At 38.0% G+C, this 22,442-nt stretch overlaps 1 long non-coding RNA gene across 1 annotated transcript in view; it reads right to left on the bottom strand.

Annotated features, from left to right (window-relative positions):
• Positions 1–573: 573 nt before the first annotated feature.
• Positions 574–22,442, bottom strand: part of LOC123288769 (uncharacterized) — a 41,544-nt gene continuing 19,675 nt past the window's right edge. The window contains exons 3-7 of the long non-coding RNA XR_006532293.2: positions 7,242–7,419; positions 4,976–5,190; positions 4,284–4,441; positions 2,729–3,134; positions 574–1,370 (exon numbers count right to left, since the gene is read on the bottom strand). This is a non-coding gene — a long non-coding RNA (uncharacterized lncRNA). The remainder of the gene's footprint in view (positions 1,371–2,728; positions 3,135–4,283; positions 4,442–4,975; positions 5,191–7,241; positions 7,420–22,442) is intronic.

Here is a 22,442-nt window from a genome sequence, read left to right as displayed (position 1 = left end):
CTTAGCTTGGAAGGAAATTTTCAATTTTGAAGTCAATGGGTGAAAATATAAATAAAGAAGGGGTATAGGTGTAAAGAAATATTTTCCAGAAAGTTAACGTTGCTGTTTAAATAGATCTCTTTGTTAAGAAATAAAGGCAGACTTTGGGATGGGCGAGATCCTCCTACATTCTCACACAGATTAATAATTGCTTTACAAATAGGGCAGGGCATGTAGATGCTAAATTGCTCCCGGTGGATTCTACTTCTTGCAAAGATAAACACTAACACGGGGTAATGCTAAAAATCAAATCCATCTACATTAAACATACATGCCTATGTGCACAGAAATGGGTACATGCAGTATATTAGATTGTTTTCATTTGACAATTTTTTAATCAATAAAATTCACTCACACTTTGACTGTCCAAGGAAAATCCCATGATCTGCCAGATTATTTAGGTTAAGTAGGGCTGAATACGTCTTCTGTTCTCAAAGAACCCATATAATATAAATAATAAGAAATTTACAAAGTGAATTTGTCAGTTAACTCATCTTAAGTGAAGGAATAAGAGGTCTCAGAAATCACAAGGATGTGTTCATTTCACTTTATCAAAGAAAAATTACAGATGCCATGCGGAAGGTAAGCAGCACCCAAAGAAATCAGAAAGTGAGCTGCATCCTGTGAGGAAATTAGGAGAACAATCTTCTTGATCTCCTAATTCTGATTCCATAGCGATTCATTATGTATCTTCACGCTCTTTGAATCTGTGAGTCTCTGTGAAAGTTGTCTCCTTGTTCTTAGAGTAGAAGTTAAGGGCAAATACTAGTAATGAGACAGAGGTAAACAGATGTGGTTGGCCCATAGGCTCAGGGCTACAGCCCAAGCTGAAAGTTTTTCAAGTCAAAACAAATTTGTAAACTGAGAAATATTTCTTGGTAAATGCCACCACCCTGACTGTTCCCACAGGCACTCAGAAACCTCAGCTCCAGAACTGCCTTGGGAGGGGTGAGGTTTGGGGACATCAGCAAGGGTAGCCTCTGCCGGCAGATAGCACTTGGATCAATAACCACTGCAAAAATCATCACTCCAAGAGCAATCCAAAGGCTTCATATCATTTCTATCAGTTTTTTTTTAACTCATGCACTTACCTTTGCCTTTAAAATAGTAAGGCTTTTGTTCAGAGTAGAAAACAGCCACTATTTTATTTATCTCACATCTTCATGATTAACGCATTGTCCTCTTTCTACAGTCCCACTAATATATTTTGTATGTTCTTTTTTGTAAATTCTTGAAGGTAAACATTCAGTAAAGACAGAAATTTTTAAATTTCTTGAGATGTATTTGGATTCCTTTTCAGGTCTTTCCTCTAAAATTCCTCCGTTTTCCTGCTTATTTAAAAACAAGACACAAAATTAAGACTCAGAAGGACTTTCTTTCAAATACCAAAATTCAGCTAGAAAACCTTCCCTATTATATATAGTAATTGGATATCATTTTAGAGCCATTTTCCCTCAGAAGGTTGGCAATAGAAGTGGGATACTGAAATGTTCTGGATACCAAACCCCTAACACTTTCAGCCTTTCATTTCAGAGGAAGAACATGTGCATTGAAACATTTTACTACAGTTTTATTAAGGAACCAAGTGACAAACGCTATTGTTTTAATAACAACCCAGGGAGGTAATCTGTGTCCCTTGACCTATTGCCTCAATCTTCTGAAAACATTTAACATATATTGCCCTCATGTTTTAAACCGTATCCTAACAAACAGACGTGCCTAGTCATTGCAATGGACAATCTCTGGGATATGGACCACATTCGCAGAAGTAACTGCTATAAGTATCTGATATCTGAATTACCGTTAATATCCATGAGTATCATTACCTTTTATTACAAAATAAAAGCCAAACCTTCATGTTATGGTACTGGATTAGGTATCACACAATCAAGCCTAATAGATATGATCCCTTCCTTCTACAGGCTTCAAAAATGAAAATGATGATATCCTCGTGTCATCACATATAATGTATGCTAATTATAAGTCCTAATTTCTAATCTATCTTCGTATAAAAAACCAAAAGAAAAAGGTATTGACCAGAATTCCTTTCAGGGAGGACACTGAAATTCTTCAGAAAAAAAATTCACAGACACTTGAGGTTAAAGTGCAAGTAAGGCTATTCTTCAAACTGCTCTGCAGTACAAAGTCGAAGAATGTCCTGGTTACATCAGAGAGGTATGGAAAGGAGGGGAAAGCAAAAGAAGGTGGGAGGAGAGGAGAAGAAAGAGTGATGACAGAATGCTGCCACTCCGCAGAGACCCGACTCCCCTAATATCTTCAGAAAAGTTACAGAACCCCAACCTACTTCAGTCTGTGTAGATTCATTCATAAATTTATTCGCTTGTTTGCTTACTTAGTCTTTACAACAGGAAGCAAGGAGAGCAGCTGGGACCGCGGTCTGTAACAGAGAGGTAAAGTGGACAGAAGGAAGGGGAAGTAAGCTTCATACTTTAGGAGCTCTGAGTCAAGATTTACTAATACTTTCAGGCGAAAAAAGGCCCCAAATGGAGTATGGGTTGCTTAAGGTTTTTCCAGACCTTTCTGAACATAGCACAGTGAGATTCTCAAGCACAATAGTCTCATATATCAAAAATTATCTCCTGAAGGACAATATTCATTGTTGTTTGCCCTGGAGGAAAAGTTTTATATTAACATTTTTACTGAATATTTTTATATTATATAGCCTTACCTCTTATGCTTATAATCCTGAATATTCTTCAGTTAGATCACAGCTCAGCTGGTTATGGACAAACAGAGGTATTCCAAGCGTCTTTTTATGCATAGTTTTCAAAATAAGATATCTCTCTCATAATGTTTAAAATTTGTTAGCCATTACATATTTTCAAGGTATGAAGATGAAGTAAATTATAAATTCTCTTTATGTTATTACCATGGGGTAGTCCCACTTTAACTGATAAGTAGAAGTACTTGTCATCTCTTTGGTTCACATGGGAAAATTAGTCTTGAATTATGCACATTATTCAGGGTAATCAGGAATGCTTCTTTGGTGTAGACATTGATTGTCCTGCTGCTGAAGAAGTTGCGGAAAGCATCAGAGAGTAGCTGGCGTGAGATGTGGAACTTGAATGACAGGACTGCAATAGGGAGGAATGAGAAAACATCATTTCAGAAAGAAGGATGACATGGAGACAAGAAATCAGAGTATGTCTGGGGAAGAGCCCATGGGCCCATTCATCTGGAGGGTGAGGTGCAAGAGTCAGCCTTAGGAGCCTGCTCTTGGCACAAGGGTTGATGTTCTCACGATGGAACAGCGGTCAGGCTCCTTCAATGAGCTTTTTATGCAGCGGGCGTTGACAAGTGGAAACCAGAAAGGAAGAAGCTGGAGGATGCCAAGTGTTGACTACAGCTGGCAAATGGGTGTGATTGGGACCAAAATTACTAACGTATGACTGTTGTCAGTCTTCCCCATCCACTTCCTGCCTCAGGAGGAATCTGACTTTTCTAGACAATTTCTTGCCTTTCTCCACCCGCATAGGAGGGCCCTGCCTTGTCAGTTGCATTCTTTTGGTTCTCACAATCAAGAACAGAAGAGACAAAACAGTACATGATCAGAGAGGCAGAAAAAGGCCTGTTCCCTTGTTATTGGAATGTCATGGAACTCAGCAATCTTCAGAAGAACCCAATACACAAGCTCAAAACAGCTTTCTTCCTTTTTTTTTCGGTAAATCCAAAATAAAGTTAGATAATCAAAACCAGAAGTTTAAGGATCGTTCTCTGCAAGGGGTAGCTAAGCACCATTGTAATTTGGGCATAAATATAATTTATATTCATTGGTTAGTGGGATAAGGGCTATTATGGGAAGCATAAATGACAGACTGGGGAGATTTTGCTTAATTAGACAAGGACTAGGGAAACTTTGAGGGCTCCTGAACAAGGTGTGATGCGATTGGTATTCTTTAGGAAGACTCATCTAACAGCTTTATCCATATAAATGGGAGAGGAAAAAAATCAAAGCCAAGTGAAATCAGGTAGGCGACTACGAGATGGCAGGTGAAAGGCAATGAGGCAGTATACTAGAAGGGGAGAGTGAGGATAGAAAAGAGAAGATAGCAAGGTGTTTGGAAAGCAAAATCAACAGAACCATTAAGAGAGGCAAAGGAAAAGAGCTGACGATTCGATGTTTGAGGCCTCAGGAATTGAAGAAACGAAAGTGCCATTAACAGAAGAGAGGATGCTAGAAGAAAAAGCTGCCTTCAGGGTAGAAGTAATTAACCCAATTTTACCTGAGTTGTTTTGATGTACGGGTGAAACATCTGGGTGAGGATGCCTTGTGGACTACTGGAAATGCAAGCTCCAAGAGGAAACGTCTGTGTCTGTTTGGCTCACTTTTCACCATAGCATCTCTGAAGCCCAGCGTATAGCAGGTGTTCAATAAACACTGCTGAATGAATGAAGAGCAAACGTAAGTCTGTTCAACACTCTGAGTTCTTATGATATACTATTGCAATTTTCTTCACGCTTGCTTCTCTTATTTGTAGCTTCTGAGTTTTACATATACATCTTAGATCTCCATTTCCGAGTGCCTGGTATGCATTAAGCCCTCAATAGGTGTTTGTTGAATTAATGTCACTAGATTAATGTTAGTAGATGCTCTTTTAGTTTATGTACAACCCTATCCACAACACTCATCTCCTTTTTTAATATGCAAATAAGATAGAGCTCACTAAATGTCCTATTAACATAAATAAACATACATTTTCAGAAAACTTATCCTAAAGAAAGAGTGACAGTAGTAAATCCTGGGTTTGTCCCATTACTCTGGAGGCAGCTACAGGTATTTCAACGTTTGGTAATTCTGTTTGGGCTGACGACCTACTTGCTGTTGTCAAAAATTATATTTCCTTTCAACTACAAAAAGCTTGAAAAAGACCTTTGGGCAACAACTTGGAAATGATTGTTGAAAAGGTAAACATACTTTAATTTCATGAATGGTTGGAGCTTCCCCATACTCAGCAGCAACACGTGACTGATTCACTTTTGTCCGCTGCATGAGCTTTCAGAGCAAATCCTGACGGCAGAAGTGAGCGCTCACAGGCTCCTGTGACGCAGGCTCTGTCTCCTCCCACGTGTGTGAGGGGCTTCGTAAGGAACGCGGCGCTTCCATTTGGGGCAAACTTCTCACCCCATATTCTAGGTTAAAAGAATTTGACCATATATGAGCATTGTATATAACTCGTTTATACCGAAAGGGTCTCTGGTTATTAGCAAAATATAAAATGCAAAATTTTAGTCAGCAGTGATTTTTTTCCCCTTGGGCTGAGATGGCTTCATGAAAGTTGAAATTTTTTTAAAAAGGCAAACCTTGAAAACAACATCTGGTGTTGGGTTCAGAAATTAGAACCAGATATGCTTCCTTATCCGTACTTCAGTTCACATGATTCGCTGTCAGAATGGTGAAAGGGAAAAGGTTTACTAATTTAATTTTTGTTTTGTTTTTGAAGAACAATAGAAATATTTTAATGCTGAAAGTAGCTATGGGTCTTTTTTTTTAAGTACACAGACCATCCCTGAATATACATAAAGAAATATTAGAATTAATATAAATTTTAGATAGAGTTAGCAATATTACAATTCACATTCAAAGGATTTGCTAAGGATTTTCTCTAAGCAAGAACAGCCAAATAGTATAAAGGCCTCATATACTGCTTTTAAAACCAGTTTTCCGAATAATTTATGGTATATGGGTTCCTAAACGAAAACTGAGAGAGCAAATAGCCATTTGATCCAGCCATGCTACAAGTCTTAGTACGCTTCCCATTCAGAATACCACCATAAAAGAGCAAGTACAATTTTCATTCTTTTAAAACTTGAACAATGATTCATATGATGAAAAGAATAAAGATATGCCCAGAAACCTTTGAGAAGGTGATTACTAGAATTCAGGTCGGTGTTTACCATTTACTAAGCACTATGAAGCCTATTTTATTTTATATTTATAACAAGCTTCACGTAAACCAAGCACACATTGTTATTTCCATTTAACAGATAATCAAATTGTAATCTGCAAACAGTATGTTACAAAGTTACTTTCATAAAGACAGTAAGCTAGAATCTAGAACTGCTGTATCTTAGATCGGAGCTTTTTCTTTTATTTCATGCTACATTCCTGCATGATGAAAATCCAATCAACTGTATCCCTAATTGGCTGGTATTTGGGACCAATACCAAATTTTACTCTAACTACACTCAATCCTAGAAAAATCTACCTAAGTGAAGCATCAGCATTAAAAACAAACATATTAACATTGCACTTGGACTATCTATGTGGTAAGGAATCCAGTGGATCTGGAACTCATTACTTTGATGGGATATCTTTATTAATGGATTTCTTTTCTAATTTACTTTGTAAATATGATTACATTTTCTACTTTTTCAATTGTTTTACACATAAGTTTCTCCATAATCTTTTCATTTCAAGAAATTCTGCAGTCATAAAAATATGTCCTTTGTTCATTCAAGTGTAGCAAAACAATAAAATTGTCTAATGCATACATTACATTAATAAGATTTGTTTTCCTTTTTTTGAGGGGAATGAGAAGAGATCTTTGAAAATCTGCTCTACATCTTACAAACGAGAAAATTGAAATGGAATGTTTCCCTGTTTTTAAACAGGGTTTTTCATGGTGGCGTAGACCTTCGGCTCTTCTGTTGAGGTCAGTTCCAGAGTCTTATTTCAGTCCTAGATTATCAAGTTTCCCCAAATGAGCATGGGCCCTGGAACATTTTCTCTTTTTTTTTAACCCCTCCCCAATTAATGGATAGTCAATCCTGTCTCTTTATATAGGATTAACAACAACCATAGTAATAATAGATGTCTCTCATTATTACAATTTAGTATTGATTCTCAGGTATGTGAAATCAGTAGAAGAAGCTAGAAAATCACAAAATGACAATAAGGCATATTGCTTTTTGTACTTTATACTATATACAATTTGGCTTACTCCTCAAAAACTATGACATAGACAGTGAAATTTATATTCCTCCCATGCTAAAGAAATAGAAATAGGGGCTCAGAGAAGGTAAATAAGGTACGCAAGGTTATGTGATCCATAAATGGCAGAACTGGACTAGGAATCCAGGTATCTCTACCCTCTTGCTGATTTGCAGTGGGTTCGCTCTGCCAAGTTCTCTAATTCTGAAGCTACATTCACTTTGAATAACCAGATGAGACAAGTGTGTACCAGTCTGAAATTCAGGCACTGTGAATTCCTGTCTCCGGGCCATCTAGTCTCAGACATCCTGAGAGGATAAAGGCGTGGGCTCTAGAAGCATCCAGACTTGGCTTCACATCCTCATTCCTCCGCTTACTAGCTCAATGAGCTTCAGCAAATTAGTTTCTCTCAGCCTCAGTTTCCTCATCTGTAAAACAAAGATTGCTATGAAACTTAAACAAGAGAACAAATACAAAATTCTTGGCCGTAATAAGTTTATCATTGCTACTAGCATTTCACTTTATGCTGATTTCTCTTCTCCCAAAATGCTCAGCAACTGCTAGTATGTATGTAAAAGTTTCTTAGAGGAAAGAAAACGAAACCCATATTGGTTTCATCAGACATAAAATGCCAAACACACACGGAGAACTTTCCCCCGGACACTAACGTTCTACCTCCTGAACACCTCAGAATTATCGCAAGGTCCTTGAATCCAGATGTACACGAAGCATTTCTTTGAACTGAATAAATAATATATCTTACATAACTACGTGACCCCAATATTTTTACCTCTGGGTTTTTTTATCTCATAATAAATAAATTGAAAATTTACTAAAAAGCTTTACTGAGTTCTATTATGGATTTTCTTGATCAACAAATGGTTAGAGTCTCACCATAATTATAGACGGGGTAAGGACACATCGCTTTGTGAAAACATTAGACATTTTTCAAAAGGGCTGTGAATCAATATTAGCCTTCAAACCTCAATAAGCATGAATTTATAAATATTTCTAAAATCAGATGGTCCAATTATATATTTATTCTTAGAGGATAGATTATTCTTTTTCATTTATGGCTTGAATCCATTTCCTCAAATATATCCCAACAACTAAGTCAAGATCATGTTTGATGAAATAGTCAGAGTTACCAATGAACACCCTGTTTTTTTCTTGCCTCCTTTTAATTTTATCATCCAAAAATTTAGGCTTAAAATAAAGCAGTAATAAATGTAAAGGTGAGAAACTCAATTATAATTCCAAGGGATTGATTCAAAGACACCCCACAATCTTTATACAAATTATCAGTTGTTCATGACTTAATCAACGTACTTGCGTACATGAATTCAGAAGATTTCTGTATCATTTAGCATGCTCTCAGGCACAAGTAATAGGAAAACTCAAAATGGATTAAACATTAAGGAAATTATTGGCTTGCATGGCTGGGAAGGCAAGGGTAAAGTGAACTTCGGAGGAGGCATTATCCAATGGTTCTGATTGGTTTCCCCTCCAGTTCTCTTGGCTCTGTCCCACTCTATGTATAATGTGGTCCTCAGGAAGGAGTAGGATGGCTTCTGAAGATACACACCCCACAACAACAAAAGACCACAGCCAAGAGAAGGAAAAAAGTAGCTTTCAGAACTCTCTCGTAAAAGAAAAACCTTCTTTCTGACTTCCCCAGCAAACTCCGCCTCAAATGCCTTTGGTTAAAATAGGGTTGCATGCCTACTTGTGTACCAATGTTTGAGGCAGTAAAGTGGTGGAATTATGGCCCACCCAAGGTCAGTTTCCCCTGAGGTACTTGGCTGCAAAATAAAAGGGTGACGAATAAAACAAAATTGAGATTCTCTCGGGAAGGAAAACGAGGAGAACACACACTTCTGTGTAGGCAACCATTAACATCTTCTATGTCTTCCAAAATCTACCCATTCATTTTTCTAAGAGGTATTAACTGAGTTAATTAAGACCCTGAAACACAAATACTCCTTCTGATATGCCCTTGGAAGAAAAGTACAAATGTTTTAAGTATTAAATAAATTGGCTTGAGCTATGAAATTCTTATACTGCTGGCAAGCAACCACGTCACAAGGCATGGACAAGATTAAACTTTAAGTTTAATGGCTGGGATAAGTCCAAGTATAGGAAAACAGGCCTCTGCAAATATGTTTCATGCACATATTATGGTGCATATTGCCTCTTAAAAATATAAACCAGAAGATTTCATGCAAACGAACATTAAAGAGGGAAAATGAGGTTTCTTATGGAAAGTACTCAGCTTTGGGATAGGCAAGTAGGAGTGGTATGGTATTAAGATTCCCATAACACCAGATACTACTATAATTCACAGATTAATCTTAACCAGTGACCTGTCCAGACCCAATAACCAAAACTGTCTGCCCTGGAAATGAGATTTTACTTACAAGAAGATTGATATATGACTGGTAATGTTTACCACAATTTTAAAAAATGAAAAATGAGGATTTTTCAGAGCTCTAATGAAACCAAGAGGAAAATACAGACTTCTGGAAAGGTGTTTTGGACATTGAAGACTGCATCAAAGTAGGAATTTTTTTTTTATAATTTTATAATTTCCTTTTTTTCCCTGCCCTATATTGTTCTTAAAGTGCCTCCAAATCTCTACTCCAAAGAAGCAATTGAGCTTTCCTCTAAAACTAAAGTTAGAAAATGATTAATTATTTATATGAATTGATTATTTAAGTATTTATAGAACAGGTACCATATGCCCAGAAAGAATTATAACGAATAGTCCCTGCCCTCAAGGAATTTAAAAGTTATTTGAGGACGTCAATCCAAAAATATAAGAAACAAAGCAGCATTTAATTAACCACTAAATTGTGAATCAGAGCATATTGATGTAGAAAAGACCAGATAAGGAAAATCTTGTGCTTTAGAGAAATTACAGAAGCTTTACCATCATACTAACATCTATTGAACACTCATCTTGTACCAGATATGTTTAATAATATATGATTTACTCTTATAACAACCCTATAACTTCCGATCATTATCATGAATATTTTACAGACGAAGAAATTGAGGCTTGGAGAGATTAACTTGCCCCAAATTGGAAAGTTCATAAAAAGTAGGTTTAGGAATTGAGCACATATAGTCAAATCCTGCAGTTTAGTTGCTTAGCTACTAAAGTATTCTGCCTTCATGGAATAAGATAAACTTGATGAGCACTTTGCAGACTCAGCAGTCCTTCTTAATCAAGGAGGACATAGAAGGGTATTTTAGGGAGGATGACCAATATGACGAAGACATAGTCACTGGAGTGTCCATTGTATACATTGGGGCCCTTAAAGAAATTGCCCAACTGAGTCTAAAGTTTGGACAAGGACAAAGGGGAAAAAAAATGATTGGACAAATCCAGGGGAGTTGGATTATAGAGCTTGGTAAAGACATTAATGAGTTTTACAAACAATTTCTCAGTGTAAAATAACTGTCCAAACTTTCTCATCCCCTCTCTTTCTCATCCTCAGCTGCATCTTCAAACCGTGAAGGACTTGAAATGAATCACTGGAGACCACCCAACATCTTTCAGACGTTTAGATTAAACTCAAAAGCATAGAAGTGTTCTTAATAGCTAAAAGGTTAATACTTTTCAAATCCCGGGTCAGACTACCCCAGGAGAAAGCCAGAGACACTCTGGTGACCTGGAAATCCCACAGGCCCCCAGGTGACGTCCCAGGGCTGCTCCTCCGCATTCCACACATTTTGCTGTCTGGCAATACCATGTCAGTTTGAAGCGGAATGCAGGCTCACACTGTCCCACAGCTGAAATTCTCCTCCTAAACTGGAAGGGAAATAGCTCCAAAAACTCAAATAGCTCATACATACGTGTTTATAAATACATGGATTATCTCTGGGAGAAAACGTAAAAACTGGTCATTGTGATTGCCTCTAGGAAAGAAAGCTGGGTGTGTGGGGGACATTCAAAGAGAGGAGACGTACTTTTCCTTACCAACTCCTTGTACTTTTTCAATTTAGAAGGCTATACATGTATTCTTATGTATTAAAAAAATATGTATATTGCAAGTGAATTACTCTCTAGTGGCCTTTTAGCCTGTCTCACGATGCATTCAAAGCATAATTTCCAGATTAATCTTCCCAAAAGCATGCTTCCCATCACATTCTACCCTAGTCCAATACCTTCTGTGCTTGCCCATCACTAAGGATAACCAATTTACAAGGTTCACAAGAATTGACTTGCTGATATAATTTATGTGTCACAGCACATTTTGAAGTAGATTATGCCTCAAGTGACAAGTAGTGAAATGACGTGAATTTAAAAGATTTGGTCAGGGTTACGTAGCTGGCTGGTGGCACTGCTGAAACTTGAGCCTGGAATATTGCTGCTTTCTGTGATATCACGCTGCCTCTCACGTACAGCTTACGGAATTAAATAAAACTCTTAATCTACGCTGGTCTCTAACCTTCCTTGGAAGTTTCCTCATGCAAATCTGCAACACTTATCCTTTGCTCCGGGAAAACTACTTAAACACTGGCACCTCACATACCTCTCCCTTTTCCATCACCGTCCCTTTTCTCATGTTCTTTCTTCCCCATGAGAATGTCTCCCCACTTCATTTACCACTTATGAGAATCTCCCATGGCTCACCACAAATGGTCCCCCAGTGCACCTTTCCCTGATTCCTGCAGTGTTTCAAGGTTTCCCCGTCCAGGGCTTTATTTGCACCGCCCATAAAACTACGTGAGCCTTAAATCATAACTGTACCAGTTTTTGTCTTCACCTGACCACAAAACTATAAACTTTGAGAACAAAGATCATTGCTACTCGTGTTCATATTTTCCAAATATCTAGCAAACTACTTTTCACTAATTAGGGGCTCAAAAATATTTGCCGAATTCACTTTGAGAACTGATTTTCTGGGACACCAAGAGTGCATTGTAAGATGAAGTGAACTTGGAGAGAATTCAAAAACTCATTTTACAACAAAGATCACAACCCAGCAGTTTTTGTCACTCTCTGAAACACAGGTATATTTGTTAGACAGCACAGGGTTTATTTCTTTTTGGGTTTTAGCTTTTAATTTAAACTATTTGCCAGCATTTCAAATCAGGAGATCTCAAGTAAAAGTATGGATTTCTAGCTTTTCTTGAAAATGGGAAAATCGAGCACCATTGAGCCTATATGACCACGTGACAAAATTGGCTAGAGTTGAGTAATGCGTGCCCATTTTCAATGAGGTGCAGGCTGCCTGGGGTGCCACCGCCCACCACTCACTGTTGTCTTACAATGGCCAGCTCTCCTGATCTGTGATAACTGTTGGGTGCTATATATCTACATTTGCAATTCCTACAAGATTGTTGAAAAAAGTCCCTAACACTCGTTACTTGTTCCTGGAGCTCCACATCTGTTTCAACAAATGCCTGGGGGAAGCACTTTTCTCAACTGTCTTTCAAAGAGTACCTTTCCCTCTTCACGTAGGAAAACCCCAAGTGGAAGTTAAGGCAGTTGTTGTATTCAGGCATGTTAATGGAAATACAGGGAAATTCTATACACAGAAAGAAAACTGTCATTTGAACCACAGTGTGTCACACCGAGACATTGCCAGCGAAGCCACCTACTAGTGTCCCACAAGTAGCGGGGAGCAGAACACAATGAGGGTGACAGAATTCCACAGCTAGAAGAAATCTAAAGAAGGGCAATCCAACGCTTTAATTACCTCTATGACACTCCTACCAAGTTGATTTCTAGAATCTCGAGCTCTCCACTGAGGGCAAGCCCGTTTCAATCTTCACAATTTGTGCTGCAAAAGCATTCTTCTTCACACGTAAGGAAAAGATGATTTCCTGCAACTTTCCCCCTTTGGTTCTTCGTTTCCCCTCTGGAGTAATAATAATCACATGTGGCAGCCTTTTTAATATTTAAAGACTATGATCACGTTACCTTGAGGTCCTCCATTCTTCAAGAGCAACACCTATGGTTTCCGGTTAGTAGCACCCTCATCATCATCCCCTGGATAAGTCTTCTCTGGTTTGTTACATTCCATCAAAATTTTTGGCACCCTAAACTGGACATAGAATTACAACTACTGTCTGGTCCAACAAAGTATAGCAAAACTATACAGAATGGCTTCATTTCTATAATTTTATTTACAGAGCCTCAAAGTTTAATTAGTTGTTTTGGCAGCTACAAATCTCTGTTGACTCACATTGTGATTGAAGTCAACTGGAACCCCCAAGTTCCATTAAAGCTCATCTTCACCATCATGTGCTTTCATAATTAGATTTTTGGACTTCATATTTATTCCTGTTAAATATCATCATGTTTATATTGGCCCATTATTTCAACCTGTCACGGTCTTTTTGGATTTGATTCTAGAACTCTCCCTTCTTGATTTTGGTCTCTGCAAATTTGATGTGTATGTGGCTCGTTCTTTCCTCCAGGGCTCTAGAAAACAAGCAGAACAGGAAAGACCTGGCTTCAGGTCCTCCTTCCTGGTTTCCAGATTAAAGCTGGTCCCTCATAATTTTTGAGAAGAGTAATTTATATGTCACTGATCCACCCAACTCTATTGTTATTTTTCTCATCTTATCATCAAGAACACTGTGAAAAAACTGTTGGATTTCTCACATACACAGAAATATGCACTTTCTTTGGGAGAGCATCCATAGCTTCCACTGGGTTTTTAGAAAGTTTTCTGAAATAAAAAAAGATTAAGAACTATTAACTTAGTAAATTCTCCTCATAGATAATATATAAAAAATACCCTATTTTTAAAATCTCTAGTGATTCTTATTTATTGAGTGCCTACTATATGCCAGGAATGCTCTAGATATTGAGGATAGAGATGTAAACAAGATTGATTAAGCCTCTGCTCTCATGGAGTTGACTTCCTAGTGAGGAAAAATACTAGACCATAATGACCAAAATTAATAAGGAAACAGATAGCACATTTAATAGCAATAAGTGCTAGGGAACAAAAATAAAGCAGAGCAAGGAGATATGAAGTGTTGGTTGAGAAGGCTGCCTCACTAAGATGACATTCATGTAAGACCTATAAGAACTGAGATGACTTGCGGGAAGAAGTTCCCAGGTATAGAAAGCAGTAAGTACAAGGCACCTGAGAGCAAAATGCTTAGTCTACCCAACAAGCGACAAAGCTGCGACAGAGTAAACCAAGTGGAAGTAGGTGGAGATGAGTAAGAGAGGAGTGTGGGTAGGGAAGACACTTGGTCATCCAATGGTGGCAGAGATCTCTCAGGGTGCTTTTGGAAATGGGTTGGGGGTATTTTTTAGTTGTTACCATGACTCCAGGACCCTACTGATACTTAGGGAGAACAGAGATATCAAAGATCTTGTAATCAGCAGGATATTTTGAACAGTGAAAAACTGTTTTGCCCAAAATGCCAACATCATTCCCATGGAGAGACCCTGAATAACTTTAGCCATTATATAAACTCTGGACTTTTCTCTGAATGAGATAGGAAGCCATTAGAGGCCCCTGTGCAGAAGAGTGAATCTAACATGTTTATTAAGGCTCTGTCTAGCGATTATGTTGGAGGTGAAGGAGACCAAGGCAAAAGCACAGAGACCAGTTAAGAGGCTGTCACAATACTCCATGCAAGAGATGCTGGTGGCTGGACCAGGGTGGTAGGAAGGAGTTGATAAGAACTGGCTGGATTCTGAATAAATATCTAAGATAGAGTCAACAGGTATTGCTGATACATTAGAAGTGGCGTGTGAGAGAAAGAGGAGTAGAAGACGTATCCAAGATTTTAGACCTGATCAGTATCAATCATTTGGAAAGACAGAATTGTCATTTGTGGTTGTGATGGAAAACACAGGAGGAAATCAATTTTGGTTGGAGGTGGAGGGATTAGGAAGAAAGATCATATCAAGTAGCGACTTAGGTTGATAGATGGATGGAAGTATATAAGGATGTGTATGGTACATAGATATAGTTGCAGAGAGATAAAGATATGGACATGAGTATTGACATGGAAAAAATAGAGAAATAGAAATACAGAAATGTAGAAAGAAAACAAAAGAAACCAAAATGTTAACACCAGCTATCTCTAGTTTTTTAGTTCATTGATTTTTCTCTTATGTTTCCTAAATTATTTACATTAAAAACATCAATTTTGTGAAATGTAAAAATTTCTTTGAATATTCACGACATTACATCACAAAGCTCACTTGCAACAGGGCTCTGATTCGACTTTTTTCCTTGCTAGACTCTCTTTCTCCTCCTCCTTCTCCAGCTGCTCACTCATCAGCTATCAGCGTACTCTCCACTTATGGATGCCACTTTCAGCGATTTTAAATCTCAGCCTTACTCTACCGGGGTCATTATAACCATGCAATACATTTCCAGACCCCCAGGATTTTCATTCCAAAGAGAAATGGTGGAATTGTTAGCAGCTGTATTCTCTTTGAAAGATCAAGCTGCACATATTTACTAGAGCTTTGGGGGATTGTAGGAGGAGCAAAACAACTGTCACTTGGGTCCCCTTTCCTGGCAGCACCTCAAAGGGTTACCAAGTGGGAACAGCGGTGCCCAGCTGCCCTGAAAAGCCAGAGAGGGAGTGAAATTTAAAACTTGAATTGCCTCTCTCTTCTCATTATGTATTATTTGTCAATCATGGATAAAAAGTGTTTTTTGCCCTCCAGCTGCTAGCCCTGGGGTGCATATATCACTCAATGGTGCCAGTTTCTGGCAGAACATTGCAAGAAAAATCAATGATTGCACCTTTCTTTCTTTAAAGAAAGGTGGGCTTTTTTTCTTATGTTTTTCTTTTTTCATTTTTAACTCGATGGTTTAAACTAAGAAGGCAAGTCACTTGAAGAAAAAGAAACAAAACATAAACTTTGTTCTTAAGGTGATGGACATCTTAGATATTGAAATAATGCATATTAGAACACATATGAGGAAACTTTCCTCTTTCCTATGGGAGCCAAATGTCTGAAATTTGCTGGGTTGTTGCAGCCTCCTGGGAGGGGCATATTTTAGTCCTTTGTACTGGGCCTTGCAAACGAGCAATAAAATGCATATTATCACTCAGTATGAAATACAGACGATTAGAAATAGATTCGTTTTGATGTCCGCCTTTAAAACTTATTTTACAACATCAAAACACATTTCCCTCATTTGTACATTTTATTCATGTGACATAGGAGGTGCTTTTTAAAAATTTCTAGCGCCATTTTAGGACATAAGTAACTTTTTATGGTACTATGAAAGGAAGTGAAGACATGAAGCTCAGATATATTTTCAGTTGACGTAATAAATATATGGTAAGCCATAGTACACGTGACTTTCTGTCTAACGTTCCTAAACAGAGCACTGAGGCGTCACGTCCGTTATTCAAACATACTCAAATAGAAAACTCTTTAGCATTTTTTGGATTTTAAAGTCTGCATCTTTTACTTTTATAAAGGAGAAAAGTCCCAATAGAGGCAATGTGGAACTTTTCTTAAGATTTCTTTAACCAGGAAAATACACTAAAAGCATTAGTAGTCACAGCTTTTATTCTTTTGTAAGTTAAGTACCATCACAAAACAATTCAAAATTGTGATTAATTGTATGCATTTTACAGGTGAATCAAAAAGTGCTAACATAATCGATAACCTGCAATGGAACAGATCCTGTTGAAGTAAAATAAGAAAATATTTTCTTCCTCTCATTCTTTTTTCCTAATTCCATCTAGCAATTATGAAGCTGACACCAAGTGGAAAAGTCCAATAATGGAAGCCCCAGCAAATCAAGCTTCCCCTCTCATGCTCTAATTTACATGGAAGTGTGAGATGATCCCATCTGTCGCGAATTTTACAAGAATGTAGGTTTGGGCGGTGAGGACAGTCAAATAAGTTTGGGCTCACCTATTTCTTCAAGCTTCTTATTTTCTGAGGGCAGGATAAGCACCCTGCAGTAGGCTCAGGATCAAACGGAAATAAAACCACTGAGAGCCCCACTGGAAGGTACTGAACTGGCTGGGCTTCCGGCCAAAGCTGTGCAATGCCATGGCATTTCAAATAGTTTCCATCTGGAGCTACAAAGGACTGGAGCATGTCTGTCTGTACCTATGAATGTATGTATACAGGCCGCCACATTGGCTGGTTCTGATTTATCCCTAACTCTCTCCAGGCTCCCTAGAAATGAACTTTGGTGAACTTCATACAAGTTCAATGTTCATAACCAAAGCTGAAGTTCCAGAAGTTTTGTCTGGGATTCAGTTTCAAAATGAGGACATGTCTTTCCAAGTTACATGTTTCCAACTATTGTTGATTATTTGGCCCCAGTGTCTATCGTGTTTAATACTGTGCATTCCTGAATAATTAGACAATGTAAGAGACTTGGAATTTAGAGAACCAGCTCGGTGGGGTGAGTGGCTGTTGAACACCCTAAACTTCCAAGTGTGTCTCATAAAGAAGCTTCCAAAAGTATAAAGAATCTGTGATGGTCCTTGGCAGCAAGCATCGATTAGTTGCTTTTAACCGTCCTCCTTTTCTCTTTATACCTCTTCACCCTTCCCAACCTACCCATCAAAACTGAGATGCGGAGTTAGCCCACCTGAAGTCCTGCTCTTGCTTTGTTGATTCTCTCTGAGTTTTCAACTTTATGCTTTTCTTCGTCACTCCTCTACATGGAAATCTTTTTCCTTTTGTCATATATCCATAATCTCACTAATCATAAGGCCTGGTTTATAGCCTCTTCATCCCTGGAGCCTTTTCTGACTCTGTCAACTGGAAGTAACCCCTCCTTTATCTGAACTTCCATAGCTTTTATGGAATGGCATCATCGTCCTGATGTGAATACATATATTATCTCCCACATTAGACGGTAAGATACTTGAGGGCAGGACTAATTCATAATTCATCTTTCTATCACACAGCTGTTAGAAAGATGATAGAGTTGGTCAACTGATATTTGTTGAAAGAATAATGAATATTCATAGTATTCAAACACAAAGTGGCCGGAGCACTTGAACATAACCCATCAGTACCATAGCAGAAGGCTGCAGAGAAAGAAAGCATTTAAGGAGGAAAGACATGTTCAGGGCCCTTCTTGGTCTTGTGTACTGTCTAGTGAATGCCAACCTCACCACCGCTGTGAGCCCCAGAAGGACAAACACCTCACTTCCCTCATTGACTGGTACATCCCCAGCCCTCAGCACAGTAACTGGCCCATAATAGACACTCAGTAGATGTTTGTTGACTGAGATCAACTGAACTTTAAAAAGCAAGGACTCTTTGTACAATGCAAGCTTTTGGGCTAAAAAGGGAAATCTTAAAGACATCAGAAGGAGAAGATAAGATAAAGAAACTAAACAAAACATAAAGCATCTTAAGGCAAACCACTAAAAATGGTCTTCTAATTTCTACCTGTCTGACCTTGTCTGAGACTCCTTGAGCTTTGAGCTCTCCTTCTGTACTACATCAAGTGAAAGAGACAGCCACAAGTGATAATCTGTGTAAACTCAACTACTCTCTCATTAGCTCGGAGCAGATTATAAAAACTGATACTAGCCCTTGAGAGTCCTCCTGCAGAGCACTCTCTTATTTCCAAAGCAGCTCCAAAGCTTGATAAGATCCAAACCCATGGAGGAGAGATTAGCATCAGACCCAGTGGGGATTTTTAATCACATTAAAACAAGATAACATGTTATCTAAGAGAAAATTAATCCTCACTTCTAGGCTATGTTATTTATGCAACTTGACACATGAGAATTCTTTTAACTAGTTATCTGGTCCATTTCATTTCATAGGCTTTTATTGTCTTGACATCAAAATATCTCTAATTTATAAGTATTCAAATGGTTCCTGATTAAAAGAATTAACATTTTTTTTATTATTTCTTGCTTCATACATAAGTAACGCAATCAAACTCCTAAAGAGAGCATATTAGTATCATATTGCCAATTAGAACTCCAGGCTTCTAACATAAGGTACCCAAAGTTGACAACATAAACAAATTCATTTAGTTCTGTACTTACAATTTGATATTATCTGGAAGAGAGCTACAGAAAATTGCATAGTGGCCTACACTCATTCATAAAGGAATGAAGAAAGGTTGATGCACATTTTAATGAATTTTGTAAAGCAAGTAATTGCTTGTTTAAAATTCTTCAAATTTCCAGACAATTCTTGTGACTTTTGATGGCACCATATCCTATTTCAAAATATACAAAATCTTTACTTATTTATAGAACTAGATATTCACATCTCTTTCTGCAAATGGTTTTAGATGGAGTCCTCAGTAATATGATTTCATTAGAAGAGGAAAAAGAAGTTTATCTTTATTTAACAAACTTTACCTGGTTAATGAAAACGAAAGGTATAAACGAGATTATAAGGGAAGAGTTTAAGATATTTCAATACTTCAAATAGCTTCAACAATTTAATAAGCATCATTCGTATATTGACTACCAAACCAGAAAACATTTTTCAATCACTAATATGAAATGGGGTAAGCACAGCCAAAAACTGTTTAAGCCTAGTTACATGCAAAGTATTGGTGGTGAATTACCAGTTATTCTTATTCGGTTATTATAAAGAAAGCTAGTTCCAAAAGATCTCTCTGTTAACCTACTTTGTTACTGTTTATAATTATAGTTATAATAGTAATCAAATTCCTACAGAGTCCCTTAAAGGATATTAATATCACATTCTCAATTAAACTGCAGTTTTACAACATCAAGCACTAAAAGGTGAAAGTATAAACAAATTCATCCAGTTCAACCACTTATTTTACTTTAAAACATTCTACAATTTTGGTACTTTGTGTGCGATATGCATTCTAGCAAACCACTCATAGGATGAATTCTAATCTCCAAATACAAACTACAGTGGCCTAAATAATTGTATTTCTGAGTTGGAGCAGCATAGTAAAATAGCTTCAGAATTCTGATACAGAAAGAATTCACTCAATATTTTAGGTAATTCTTAATTTTCTGTTTGAAAACACAAAGTGACTATTTGAGTGATGAGTTCAAGGCTTAATCATAGGTTCCAAAATGTTACATTAGTTAATACAAGATAAATAACCACAAAATTAGCACTTTTTCTCCACCCTCATTTACTCATAGAAATCCTATGATCAGGTCAAAACTATGCTATCACATATTCCCTCTTTTTTGAAAATCAAAACAGGGCATTTCCACCCCCTTCCTCACTCCATTTTACATAAGAGAAATTTGAGACTCAGAGGCTAAGTTCCTCAAGATCACATAGTTGGTAAGTACAAGACCCAGAGAGCCAGATTGTGGGGAAAAGGATTTGCCAGCAAAAATTAACAAGGCATTATGCATTCAGGGCAGCCAGAATCACTATCTCTCCGTTCCCTATATTTTTCCCAAGAACTCGGACTTGCTTTCCTATGGATCTTCCTGATTTGTTTCTCCTCTACTTGAATGGTAGCAGGTCCTCTTTATGTGATCAATTTATTGCCTTCAGATTTCTATTCTCCCTCATCCTTGGTTCAAGTGTTGGTATCCTTACACAGTTATTTTTAGCCTGTCAATCAAAGGTCCTATAAAGTTTTCTTCCTTTCAAAGTACCCTACACCTGAGAGAAATCACAAGAGCAGAAATAAAATACAGCCAAGTCAAAAACATATCTTAGGAAGAAATTTGCTTTGTGTACTGTCGTTCAACAAATATTCACTTGATTCCTCCCATGTATCTGACAATGACTGAAAAAGTTACTACCTAATAGGGAAGACCTACATTAAGCCGATAGATGACTACAGTGTACGTGATATGTGCACTAATAGAAGCAACAAGTCAGACAGCTCCCAGGAGTGGGTAGGTAACACTGGAGGAGTTAGGGGACAACTGAAATAGCCATTGAAAGATGCAAAGGAATCAACAAATGAAGAATGCAAAGAAGGGCAATCCAGACAAAGAAGAGAGTAGCCCAACCTACGGTGGCACTTTTAAGGATCTGCCCTCTTCTGGCAGAAAGTGACATACCCTGCAAAGCAGAAATTTAATTGCATGCTCAGTTTTCCTAAACTTTTCTTCTTGAAACGCCAATTTTCATCAGCTTTGCATGACCCAACTACTACTATAACTTGGCCTCCTCCCATGTGGCTCAAAAAAGGAGCCAATATGCCTTACACTTTGACCCGAGCAATGGTTTCATCTCTCAGCTTATTACTGGAGAGATGGGTTACACCACCCTAGTTCAACCCAAAGTCTAGTACTTTCCAATTATCCATAGCTCCTTTAGGCCTTTGTCTATTAAATCTGTCTTGTCCTCCTGGGTAGGGCCTGAAAAATGGAGGGAAATCACAGGATATTGTCCAGGAACTGGCAACAATTGAATATGGCTGGAAAATATGGAAGTCTGGGAAAAGGCAGCCAATGCTAGAGCGAGGAAAGTAAAAACAAGATCAACAACAATGATAAAACTTTGCAAGCAATGAGCAGTAGCTATACATCAGGCACCATGTCAAGTATTTTTTTGCATTATCTGATTTAATCCTCCCAAGAATTCCATAAGGTAGATAACTGTTACTATCTCTATTTTACAAATGAAGTGATTGAAGATCAGAGAGGTTAAGTAAGTCCCTAAAATCACACAACTGGTAAAGGGACCAGCTAGACTCCCACCCACACTCCAGAACCCACACTCTTAAGCTATATGCCTCTTAAATATAGGATGAGTTGGCTTGTGAACCCTCATTTTATGTTTCAGTCAAAATCTGAACTTGATCCTGATAAGAGGAGCCCTGGAAGGTTTTTAAGCAGTGTTGTGTTTAAACTTGAATTTTATAAAGATCATTCTATGGGTATAGGATGGAAGAGAGAGAATGTAGAGAGTTCAAAGACCATGGCATGACCCCGTGTGAGAAGATGAGGCCCTCAACTTGTGTGTGGTGGCAGCAGCAGGAGAAGGAGACAAGAAGTATTTGAGAAGTAACTCACCACGTGTGTGGATGAGGAAGGTGAGGTGAAGATTGTGAAGTCTCTGTCCTGGCTAGCTGTTGGTGGCTGCTGAGAGTTGCAGCAGAGAGAACGAACACAGGAGGAGCTGGTTTAAGAGAAAAGATGCAGGGGCCGGTCCTGTGGCTGAGTGGTTAAGTTCGCACGCTCCGCTGCAGGCAGCCCAGGTTTTGTCGGTTCGAATCCTGGGAGCAGACATGGCACCACTCATTGAGCCATGCTGAGGCGGTGTCCCACACGCCACAACTAGAAGGACCCACAACTAAGAATATACAACTATGTACCTGGGGGTTTTGGAGAGAAAAAGGAAAAAAAATAAAATAAAATCTAAAAAAAACAAAGAGAAAAGATGAGTTATATTACTCCCCACCACCAGACACTCTCTCACTATGACCAAGCTTGCTTGTGTCCAGATTGTTCTTCCAGGTCAATTTTATAGCTGAAATTAATAATAATAATAATCTTCTTGGAGATCTGTCAAAGAGTGTAAAATACTTAAAGACTAAAAATCTGTGTA

This window comes from Equus asinus, chromosome 9 (genome assembly GCF_041296235.1).
Source record: "Equus asinus isolate D_3611 breed Donkey chromosome 9, EquAss-T2T_v2, whole genome shotgun sequence".
Lineage (NCBI taxonomy): Eukaryota > Metazoa > Chordata > Mammalia > Perissodactyla > Equidae > Equus > Equus asinus.
This window is presented reverse-complemented; position numbering and strand designations above follow the sequence as displayed.